Source organism: Grammomys surdaster, unplaced genomic scaffold (assembly GCF_004785775.1).
Source record: "Grammomys surdaster isolate TR1022 unplaced genomic scaffold, NIH_TR_1.0 63, whole genome shotgun sequence".
Taxonomy (NCBI): domain Eukaryota; kingdom Metazoa; phylum Chordata; class Mammalia; order Rodentia; family Muridae; genus Grammomys; species Grammomys surdaster.
Genome location: NW_021604565.1, coordinates 16,731,339 through 16,743,957, shown reverse-complemented (window position 1 = coordinate 16,743,957; position 12,619 = coordinate 16,731,339). Strand labels below are relative to the sequence as shown.

General features: G+C 41.0%; 1 pseudogene; it reads left to right on the top strand.

The window, feature by feature from the left end:
* Positions 1–266: 266 nt before the first annotated feature.
* Positions 267–12,619, top strand: part of LOC114620954 — a 17,590-nt pseudogene continuing 5,237 nt past the window's right edge.

The following is a 12,619-nucleotide window of genomic DNA, read 5'->3' as shown; positions in this document are numbered from 1 at the left end:
GGAGATACTACCATGATGCTAAAAGAAATGCACTGTATCACATCATAATACAACACCTTAAATGATTAAAAGGAAAGCTGACTTAAAAGTATGTCCAGTACTAAATATTTTTCTTGGATAGCTCATTCTGCCTCCTCTTTGTTGATAGTTTCCTTTGCTCTATGTTAAAGATGAAAATACTGTCCTTAAATGGAAGGACTACATATCTGTGTTAATGGAAACAACAATTCACACAAACAACTTAACACAAAGTAACCCGGTCAACGATGGCAGCCATCCACAGAGCTCATGCTTCCAATCCACCCGGTCAACGATGGCAGCCATCCACAGAGCTCATGCTTCCAATCCACCTGAAAACAGATGCCAAGTCCGTGCAGCTGCGCAGATGTGAGGGAGGGTCCACAGCATGCTTTTTAATGCATCCTTATGGGACTTCCCATGAAAATTTAAATACCTGAAATTTTTACACCAAGAAAATATGAGAACCACAGGAATCAAGGAAGGCAGAAAAGCAGACGAGCAATGGAAGCTGGCCAAAGAATGGGGATAACATGGAGTGTAGTCAAGACTCACGATAAAGAACATATGTTCACTGTCCAGGGAAACTGAGTTTAGAGTCCTGGTGGACCTGCTCCTTAATGGTCCTTCAAGAAGACCTCCGAACAACGAACAGAACTATGTTTTCTCGTACCTAGCATGACTTTCAATCTCCCTCGAGTTACACTGATTTAGAAAACACTCTGTGAACAGAAACACCGAGGCAAACAATTATGTTTCTTTTTCATTTACCTCACAAGCCTGCACTGAGCTCTTTGATGCTGCAGGTGCTGTGCAGTGCAGGGCCCTTGGGCTTACAGGGACCTGGCAACTCCCCTTTCCCTCAGTTCTCAGCATGTCTAGGCAGTGTTTCTTAGTGTAAGTTCCTGATGAACTGAGCTCAGATTTCACAGGGCTTGTGCTCAAGTCCTTGAGTGAACTGCGGATTAGAAGAAATGGAATGTTAAACCATCGCTATGAAGGGAATGGTGAATCCCCGTGCTCCCTTTGGAATGTGGAGAGGAAGGTGAGAAGCGTGGCTAGTCTGCAGCTTCCCGAGGAACTCTTTGACACATAATCAGCCACCCGTAACCCTGCCCAGTGCTGTGTAACATTACACGTCTGTGCGAAGAAGACAGCCCTGGCTACTGCTTAGTAAAACTAGCAGCACTCCTGAGAAAATTTTATGACTTTAAAATCAAAACGAACTTTTTTTTAAAACAAAAATGGAAGTTAAATTGAAGGAAACAAATACTAGCAGTGACCTAGCAGATATTTGGTATCATTTGTAATTCACACTACAAAACATTTAAAAACACTAAACATCCACTAAGCAATGAGATATAGCATACGCCATTTTATACTTTGCATTACAAGAACCTCAGTCTTCCTCCCTGTGGTTTGTGTCTACATTTCAAATGATCCTAATGACAGTGTTCTCAACTTGAACCAGCAGTGTTGAAACAACACTGCAGTAAAACCTCAAAGATGCCTGATTTTCTCCAGAGTCTGTACATGACTCAAGAGTTGGAAGGGATTCCAGAAATGATTAAAGTTCTCATCTCCAGTGAATCTATGCCATGTATCTTGAAGGTTCACAAGTGATAGTCAGGTTACTGTACAGCTTGGGGGGTTTGTTTTCTTTCGCTTGTTTGTTTTTGTTGTTGTTGTTGTTGTTTTCTTTTCTTTTTTGTTTTTGTTTTTGTTTATTTGAAACACAGTGTACCACTGTTTGACCATCAGACCTACTATTTAGAGTCTCCATAATTCATGAAAGACCTCATTTCGATGGTAGTAGACTCACCATTAGATTAAAAATCTTCAGGAGCCTAACAAAATTAGAGATTTTTTTCTTATAATTAACAACTGAAACCAAATTAAACAAAACAATAGATGCAATCACTCATGTGACTCTATAGTCAGAGGCTATGTGGCTTTAGGGACAACTTGGTTCTTAATGAGTTTTCCAATATATTGTCAAAAAGCCCACAGCACTTCCAAGTTTATTTTGTAACAGCCTAGAGACCATCACAGGACAAAGACATTCCTTGGGTTCCATCTTGAGGTTGAACTTGACTAGTTCAGGTCTCTGTTGATCTGTGTGCCACATCTAGCCACTGAGCATGCTGACTGGCTGTACTCAGATCAGGCTAGATCCACAATTGGGGGAAGTAAAAGTCTATTTTAAAAGTCTTGAGTGACATCAACCCAGTTAAAGAAGCATTTGAAGCATAGCATACATACCTTCAGGCAATAAACTCCCTGTCTTCAACACTGCCAGTGCCAAGCTCTGAGTGATTCCTAATTGAATGGAAAGAAGTTAAGAGGAAGAGAAAACATCTCTTAAGGGGCTCGGGGTTTTCTAATAGATGAAAGGGAGAGCACAGGCAGAGGCAGAAGCCTCTGAAAGAGTCCAGACTGAACATGCCAGGCAAACTGAACAGTGCCATGGAGGAGAAGAGGAGGAAGAGGGGAAAGCAAGAAGCTGAGAGGCCAGGAGGCTATACCAAGAGGCTAAAAGAGCTGATGTAGTCAATATGGCTGGGTTATACAGGAGTCAGTGAAGCTGGGGGAGGGGCACCACAGCCCAGACCCTGTGCCTGAGAGTTTAGGGTAGGGGGTGGGATATACCAGGTACTGGCAATGTTGAGAGAGACAGCATCTGCTTTGATATGTTAAATAGGCATCTCAGCCATTTGTCTGGGGTTTGAGACCTAACACTAATATTACTAACCAGTAAGTGAAATTTCAACCATTTACAACCAATAAGACTATAAGAGCTAAGCAAGACCAACAAAAGTATAACCTGGAATTTGAGGTCAATACTCTGATGTTAAGCACCAAAATCTTATTTTGGCCTTGATTTCTTTCTGTTTTATATCTTTAACAAGTATTCTAAATTTTGTGACAACAGATCAATAGTCAAGAAATAAATCAATACTAACGCTCAGAGGATGAGGACACTCATATAGTCACCCAAAATCGGACAATCCGGAAAGGAAGGCCACTACTAGTGCATTCTGTCTCCTGGTGTTCCATAATGTCCAGCCAGCAGCAATCTCAAAGTATTCGACTGTTTTTCTAAGGACACATAGAAAGTTCTAGAAAAGAAAGCTATGAAATAACTGTAATTCCCTGGGGCACTTAAAGTGTTATTTGGGAAGACAAAGCAAGCTTGGAAGGCCATGAGAGAATTTACAGCTGTCAACTTTTCCCACACTTGACCTGCTGAGATTGCTTTGTGATAGGACAGCTTCTGCAGCTGTAGAAACCATAGAAATCATTTGTACGACAACAAATACTGTGCGTGTTATTCATCCTATACACTAAAATATGTCCTTGGCATGCAAACAGCAAAGACAATGAGGCCCGGGAAGACTAAATAGTTTGCTGAAGGTCAAAGATGTGTGAGCATTATGGCCAGACTTTGAAAACAGGTCTGTGTCTTTCAAAGAGCCAGGGTTTCTCCCAGGCAACCATGATTCCTTCCTGTGCAGTCTGGGATTGTCTTCTTGTTGCTTTCCAACAAATTTTAGTGATGCCAACCTCTGTCCACAACCTTCCTAAGCTTTGGGTATTTTATACTTCCTTTGAACAATAGTTACATTTGTTTGTTTATAGGAAGGGGGCTGATACCATAGAGTGTATGAGGAAGTCAGAGGAAAACTTGTAGGAATCTATTCTCTCCTTACACCATGTGGGTCTGGGGGTTTTAACTCAGGTCGTTCACCAGACCTGGAGGCTAGCCTATCCGTCTGCTAAGCCATCTCATCAGCCTGTATCCTGCCCTTTGCAATCCCCCTTTTTGGATCTCAACTGTAGACTTCTTTGGTCCAGTCTACCCTACCTTCAACTGTCCTATTGAATGAGCTTCCTTGTTTCTATGACCCATCACCTGGACTATTTTAGTTGGTACAATTTCTTTCTCCTCCCAGGTTCTAATATCTCTTGACTCTGTTTGGCTGAAATTAATAAAATTAAACTTTGCCAGGTCGCAGTGACCAGCCTTCTGTTACTTACAAGATTTGTAAAACAGAAAAAAAAGTCTTTAGGATGCTTTCCAGTAAAATCTTCCACTTAAATCTTCTTTTGGCCCACAGACTCCAAAAATGGGTGCAGCATAAAAGATGAGCTTGTGACCTGTACAAATCTGTAATTGAGAAATTTTCGAAGGCATAAGAATTCCTGCAGCTACTCTGGGAATTAAAATGGCAATACAGATAAATGGAATTTAGATAGATAGATAGATAGATAGATAGATAGATAGATAGATAGACTCAAACCTCACAGATTTGCCTATGGGATCCTAAGACACAAAAGTCGCAGAGCTTAAGAGTGCATATATGTTTGCTATAGCACTGGAGAACTTGGCAAAAGCTACTTCTGACAGAGAGGTTGAATAAATCTCTGTGCAGTCAAGCAAAGAATGCAGCCTTTAAAAGAGTAAGCTAGATCAATAATCACCTATGGGAATGCCTGCTCCTTTTGGGCCAATCTGACACTCCCCTCACTGTGCACAGGTTCGCTGACTAATAAACAAACAAGCCAGGATGGGTAGTGTACATTCCCCCCTGACCCTGCTCTAACTCACCATTTTCTAAATCTCTAACTTATGGTCTTCCTTTAAGTTTAAGATTGATTCCTGTGACCTTTGACACTAATCACTCTAAACCTCTAGCGTTGCGTAGTGAAGCCCTTTAAAAGACTGAGTTCCGTCTCAGTGGATAAGGGAACAACAAGGTCCAGAGTTTTGAAGAGAAATTATATAATCTGATGTTCTCTATTTAAAGTAAATGTCCAAAAATCAAGTAGAGAAAGCTATAAAGACTCATATTTATATAACTTGAGTAAGATTATTGGTTTTTCTTTCACCAAACAGGTTTTATTGGCAACATAAGATAATTAGGATGGGAACGGAGACAGGCCGAGGGTACTTTTCTGTATTTAAATAAACAGACACTTAAAGGCCGTGAAGCCTTTGGTTTATTTCTACAGTGAAATCATCACCACATATACTTCAGACAGTTGTATTTATTTTGAAGTTTTCATATTTATTTATTACATGTGTCTGTGCATGTGGATGTCCCTGTGTGGAGCTCAGAGAACGTGTGGGAACCTAGTCTCTCTTTCCTCCATGTGGGCACTAGGGATCAAACTCAGGTCATCAACTTTGGCAGCAAGGCCCTCTGTTGATTGAACCAGCTCTCCAAGCCAATAGTATAATTTTAGGACAGGATTTTAATTTAAAAAAAAATACAATTTTTAAAGGAAAAGTTTCCATACATATGCCCATGGAGGAGGGCACAATTGTGAAAATACTGTTTCATAGAATGACTGGTATCAAAGGTCACAGAAACCAATCATAAAACTTAAAGGAAGGCCATAATTTAGAGATTTAGAGCATGGTAGAGCTAGAGCACGGTCAGTGGGGAATGCACACTACTCATCCTGGCTTGTTTGTTTATTCGTCAGTCAAGGACACCATTCCTGTATGACTGTCATCTTCCGCCTATCTCCTTCCAAAGCAACTCAAGGCTGTTCTGTGAATGCTGCTGTCTGGAGTTAAACAGCACAGCAGCCTCATATAAGCCTCTCCTGGCAAAAAAAATAAAATAAAAATAAAAAAATAAAGAAAAAGATTATCAAATATATAGCATAAGAGGTGACTCTGTGGCAGTCTGAAGAGTCTGCCACACCTGAAAGGGGAGGCATAGATGGGGTGATAAGCAATAACTCGTACACCTTGGGATGGATTTCACCTGCAGATCTCAACACAGTTTCCTCCAGCGGAGACATGACAGATATTATTGTTCCCCATACAGTTCAGCGGGCACACCACCACAGGTTGATAAAGCCCACCGGCATTGTAATCCATTATCATCTTTTCATAGTAGCTATCAGCACATCAGGAATGACGAGAGTGCTCGAAGGATTTTTGTATTTCTAAAATAAGCCCCAAGTTATAAGCCACTCCCCAAGAAGTACTGGCAATGCTGCACCTTTCACTTTTAATGAAGAGAGCACCACAAACATAAAGACTGACAAGGTATGAATAGGAGAATCAATCTACTCTAATTCATATAGAAAATAAATCTTCATAAGGTTCAATATTTCATCATAAGCAATAAAGTACATGAGTCACACCAAAATGTGGCTGCACAACCTCATTAATCACAACACAAGAGGACCTTCTAACTCAATACCCGAGAGCATTACAGTAAGCAACGGGAGTTGTATGTAAATTCTAAATGTGTTCATTTAAAAGGAAGAATCCCATGTTAACAATAACAAACGGAACTGTCTACCATGCCCCTAGCCTGACGCTTTAACCACAATGCACCTGCTAACCAACTGACAGACATGTGCCACCCAGCAGACTGCAGCTACCCTTCTCAAATTCTTGGTGCATCCTCAAACTGTAAATCTGTTTTTGTTGGTGTGTGTGTGTGTGTGTGTGTGTGTGTGTGTGTGTGTGTGTTATTAATCTCTGATCTCTAAGTAATTATTTCAACAAACCTAGACAGCTTCTTTCTTGGACAAGAGAGTCAATGCTGGTCCTTTCTTCTAATACTCCAAACCCAAACCCACCATCACTACCAACTTCAAGTCCCTTCCCAAGAAAGTAATCAGAAAAGATGTTAGAAACTGTAAGAGCTGTGGACCTGGAGGGCAGCAGACATAGGATGAGAGCAAAGTTACAAGAGTTCAGACCAGAGACAAATGAAGAAACTCTACATTGAAAAAAAAAATGACTTGAGTTGACAATAGCTAATTCTATTCTAAAAATTGGATTGCATGAAGTTGCCACCTTAAGCACATACATACATCAACACACATAAAATAAAAATCTACATACATTTAAGTTTTGGTGTTTATTTTAATCCCTCTACAGTCAGTGTTGGGGACCCTTAGCCATGCATACTTTTAAGGTATAATTCTGAGGTATATATTTTGTATCTTGCTTGTCTCCATTAGAAAGAATAATTTCTGGTTTCCGGGCTTTTCCAGTCCTTGTGGAAAATTCTCTCCCTGCATGTGATGCCTCAAAGTTCAACCTTTAAGCACAGTCCCTTATGAGGCACAAATCAACCGCAGTGTATTTTATAGGATCATTTTTTTTTTTATCTTTTAGCTTCGATTGTCTCTTAAAACGTGTCATAACTCAATGAGTCTTGCGTTTGGTGGCAATAAAGACAGCAGTCCCTTATTTGTCGATGCGTCTCACTTTGATGGGACGTTCTCGGCCCCTGTGTGCATTTTCATTTACTATCTCCATACTGTTTTCATAGCTTTACCTTTTTATCCGTCTCAACCATTCAGACCCTGGTAATACTCGCTTTAAAGCAGCGTCATCCTCCTTTGACACCTACTTTCCAAAGTTGCCTGTTCCCCCTGATGCAAGGAATCCTCCCACCCCATCTTCTAGCCTCGCTGTCCTTCTACCTATCTCTAGCTCCCCTGCAGTCCTTCAGACACACTACCCAAGGAACATCAGGAATTTAGACTGAGTAATTCCTGAGACCTGCCCCCTGTAGTTCCAAAGTCACACGCTACCCTTCCTGCTGCAGCTCCAAGATGGGCTGAGGCAACTGAGGACTCATCAGTCATTTCATGACCTCTCATCCACAGAGCCTGAATAAAATCACTTCTTAAAAGAGATTATTCATTGACAGGAAAGGTGGCACATGTCTATAGCTCCATCCCTTAGAAGGTGGGCGTAAGGAAAATCATGGCATCAAGGCTAGTTTAAGCTACATAGTCTCATTTATAAATAAAAATACATAAATATAAATGCATTCAAAAATTTAAAAAATACACAAATAGTTAATTCACTATGCCTCTTGAACAACCTGCCACCTACCTCCATCTGTAAATCATACAGCTGCACAGGAATAGACATGTTTCTAATCAAGCATCTAATGAAACTATATCACATACAAACTATCAGTATCACAAATTACTTACACTGCTATGGTGATAGATAACTCCATTTTAAAATCCCCAGTGTTCCACATCTCCTTACTTGGGGAACAGAAAATGTGCGTAATCCACAGCATATTTAATTTGGATGAAGATGAGATGGACTGTGTTTACCAGGGCATTCACTCTACTCTCCCAGCATATGAAAGCTCAAGTTTATCTTCGCCACCCCACCCCCACTCCCCACCCCCACTCCCCACCCCCTACAAACTCATGGACTGAAACATTCACTCCCAATGCCATGCATTTGAATGTGAGGCCTTTAGGAATTCACTGGATTTAGATCTGATCATGAAAGTCAGCCCTTCGCATAAAGGTTAGTGTTTTCAGAAGATGAAGGAGAACCCACCTTTCCACCATCTCCTCTGCCCAATCCCATGCAAGAAAAAGCCAAGGACGTACACAGCAAGAAGACAGTGGTTTATAGCCAGAATTGTGGGAAATAAATGTTTCTTGTTTAAACTGTCCACTCCATGACATTTTGTTATAGCAGCCCCAGCTGACTACGTCACCCAGGAGCAAATGCAATAATCGTAAAATTAGAAATTAATAACCTGTAGCTGCATATCTATGGACTAGTCATCAGCACATTAATTTCCCTCTGTGCAGAGTCGGCCATGCTGTTTACTCATTGGTGACTCCGGATGAAATGGGCTACATTAAGACAACCATCTGTTCTCTTTCCTTTGATGATGAAACCAAGACAGGAAACAGCAAGTTTATAGTCAGTGCAACTTAAGCTTAGATATCAGAAGGTAAATGATCTTTCATTGGAGAAGCTGAACAGAATCGCCTCCAAGAATATTCCTTAAACTGAGTCTCGTTCTGTAACAATCCAAGTTGAAATCTCATTTCGGTGCTTTTGTCTTCGATGGGCTTAATAGGTGCTAAATGTTTACACAACTCCATGGTTCCAACATTGAATTGTTTTATTTGATCATCACTCTTCCGTGCTTCACCCGTGAGAAGAAGCTACAAACATTATGCAAAGATTTCAAGGCCAATTAGGTTATTCAATGATTATTTTTGCTTTCTGGGTGCACAGACTATTGATGGCATCTCGTTTATAGAGCTTCCAGCTGTGGAGGCTTTAAAGGATTCCTTGATTCTTTCTCGTAGCGGGACTAAAGCTTCCACCAGTACTTAACAAGAGTAGTCATCCTGCAAGCTTTTAAAATGAATGGTCAGCAGCATATTCCAGCAGAAATGGAACCTAAAAGCACTAGGTGTTAACTGCAAACAGCTGCCTTGCTGAACCAAACAGTATACAGCGTTCAGAATGGAAGGAACAGTGGACAAGAAACACTTCTGATGCTAATGTGTTCTCCCACACAAGGAGACCCAAGAGACACACAGAATATTCAGGATTATTGTGGTTTTATTTCTTCATGACAAAATACCTCCAGACCTCTTAAAATTATGCCTTTTTCTACTTTCATGAATAATTCCCTATTGCTGCATGCAAGGGTAATCAAATTATTTTTATCACTTCTTCCAGGTCATTAAAAAGAATATCCAATGTACGTGGTCTCATAATAATAACCCAGCTGACATTCTGCTACACAGCCTCTTCCTTGCTCGGTTTAAAACAGAACCATCTTTCATTATAGTTTATGTGCCTTTGTTCCCTTGCCGATCTGTTCCCCACACAGCGGTACGAACTCGTTCTGATGCATCATCCCTCAGTGTCTAACTATCCTCCCATCAGACTGAGGGAAAAGTCCATAATTGCTAATTCATACCAGAGACCTTTCAGGGAGCTTGTCCTATTCCGACCCCATGGCCTTGGTTGCCCTGGCTTCTTTTACATTTTCTACCCTAGAACTCATAGCTACTTCTAAGCATCTCAAATATAAGCATTTTGCTTGACTGCCTTTGCACATATTCAGCAAATAGAAGCTGTATAGGAATTGTATCCAGAAGCTTGGGCTTCATTAACTTCCTCCTCTTCCTCCTAAACCTCTTCATAGAGTGTACCAAGATTAAGTGATCATTTGCCATCACCCAATTAGTGAGCTTCTTGGGGGCAGGCCTGGATCTGTCAAGATCATGCCTGGTATAACTCATAGACTTTTTAGGAAATGCTTACAGAATGAGAAAATAATTGCGTAAGTACGATTTTTCATAATAAACTTATTTCTGAATCATTCAGCATTTTCTGCAGATTTGATATAACAAAAGAAGAAAATACTGCTTTGACTGTTGTAGTAACAGGAGGCTCACTTCAGGAAATCATAGATTTTTTTTTCCTTTTCAAACAGCTGAGATGAAATGAGATGAAAAAGCCAAAGCAAAATTGACAATATATACAGAGCAACTTTATGCCACAAAGCCAGGATGATGCTTCTGCTATATTTGACAGCTTCCAGTTTTAGACATTTCCCAAGGAGGTTGTCTGGTTCTCACAATTATCAAATCCCATGCCCAGCAGAGTGCCCTGAAGATCACTTTCCATTTCTCATCAAGTTACTAAAGACACTACAGTTTGATGAGTCTTTGGCACAAAAATTCTTCTGAGCTAAAAGACTGTATCCAGTGATCTGGCAGTAAATGTTTGCAGTCCACTGAGCACTGGGGTAAAGTATATAGCCGAGGCATCTGCCACTTTCCATGGTGTAAGGCTCCACTGCAGCTAATGCTAAGCCATGTTTAATCCCCAGCTTATAAAATTCCTCAAAACATAACCATCTGCTTTTATAAAACCATGTGAGCATCTCTAGTAACTCATGCCTTCATAATTTCACAAAAGCACTTTTATAGATTTGCATGTTTACAATTACGTGGGGTATAAAAATAATTGAAATCACTTTTAAACTATGTGTGCCGTTATGATAAAACATGGCACAGAAAGAAAGGAAAGTGATAAGTGAAAAGAATGAATTCATACTATTTTACTGTGAGAAAGTTGATTTTACGATCAGTTCATTCCTTGTCCCTATTGCCATCTGGAGTCTGCCCCAAAGCTATTTCTCTGTGGGATCTCCTCCACATCACTTTGCTGCAGACTCTGACATCATCAGACAGAAGGAAGATATTAAGTACAGTAAGAGCGTTGTCTTCCTGCCTACTGAAAAGCTCACCGAGTCACTAACTTCTATTAGTTAGTTATTCATCAGAGGTCACACGTAATTGGCACCCTGAGCTACTAACAAACACCTTTATCCTTAAAGGATCAGTCTGAAGAAAACCAAGGAAAACTGCAGGCAGAAACTCCCGGGTAATCACTGTGGCCTACAGAACACAGAGTACATGAACACATAACACAGTGAACAATGAAAGGAGTAACATCAAGGTTTGGACTTGAAGCATGAGTGGACAGCAGTCATGGAAAGAGCTAGGAGAGGGGCTAGAAGAAGGAACCACAGGTGGGACATTATGTAAGAAGAGGCCATCTTTCCTTGTGACTAATGCATTCAAACACAGAACATCAGAGGAAGGGAAGGCATCCTGAGGCTTTAAAGACAGGCGTTGGAGCAGTAACAAGGGCTTCTGTGATACGCAAAGGGCTTGGGTTTCACCCAAAAGGCAGCGCATCAGAGGATGTTTACAGCCTTTAAAGTGGGGAGCAGTGGGGCCCACTACAATGTTTGAGCACTCTGTGTTACAGTGGGGTGAGAAAGAGGTAGAAAATCCTGTGACAATAACTTCAGCTCAAGAAGCCCAAGTCTCCATCCATAATGGTTCGCTTCATAGATCTTGGTCCATCTTAATTCTTTGTAGTTGCCAAATGATTTCTTTTTTTAAAAAATGGTGACATTCTGCTGTCTTCTTGATCCATAAATCTCTTTTGGGTCCTTCTTCTTCTTCTTCTTCTTCTTCTTCTTCTTCTTCTTCTTCTTCTTCTTCTTCTTCTTCTTCTTCTTCTTCTTCTTTTTCTTCTTCTTCTCCTCCTCCTCCTCCTCCTCCTCCTCCTCCTTCTTCTCCTTCTTCTTCTCCTCCTCCTCCTCTTCCTCTTCCTCCCCCTCCTTCTCCTCCTCTTCCTCCTCCTCCTTCTTCTTGGAGTAAACATGAGTCTTCATTTTGTATCATGAACTTAAGGGAAGAAATAAAAATAAAACTTAGCAAAGCAATGTCTGACAGCCAGTGTGAATTTAAGCTTAAATAAGGCAATCCACTGCTGTGGAAGTTACACACTGTACACCCTTATAAACCATCATTCACAAGCTATCAAACTGCTGTTTGTTGAAGTGTTGAATAGATTCGACTATGTGCTCTGGTCTCTCATGCTGTGGCTGGATGTGGAATATCCCAAAAGTCTCTCTGATGGCACATCTGGTGGCTATTGCTATCTGCTGGCTGTGACCTCAGTATGGGTTCTCAACTAAACCTCTGTGTGGTCTGGGAGTCCTCAGGGCATAGTGTGGGATTCCGTAGTGGGCGAGCTGTGAAAGATTCAAGTGTGGGTGGTTTGTTAAAAAGACACAAGAGAGTAAAAGTCCATATTTGGTGATGGAAAATGTCAATAAAAGAAAAGGAAGGAAGGAAGGAAGGAAGGAAGGAAGGAAGGAAGGAAGGGAGGGAGGGAGGGAGGGAGGGAGGGAGGGAGGGAGGGAGGGAGGAAGGAAGGAAGGAAGGAAGGAAGGAAGGAAGGAAGGAAGGAAGG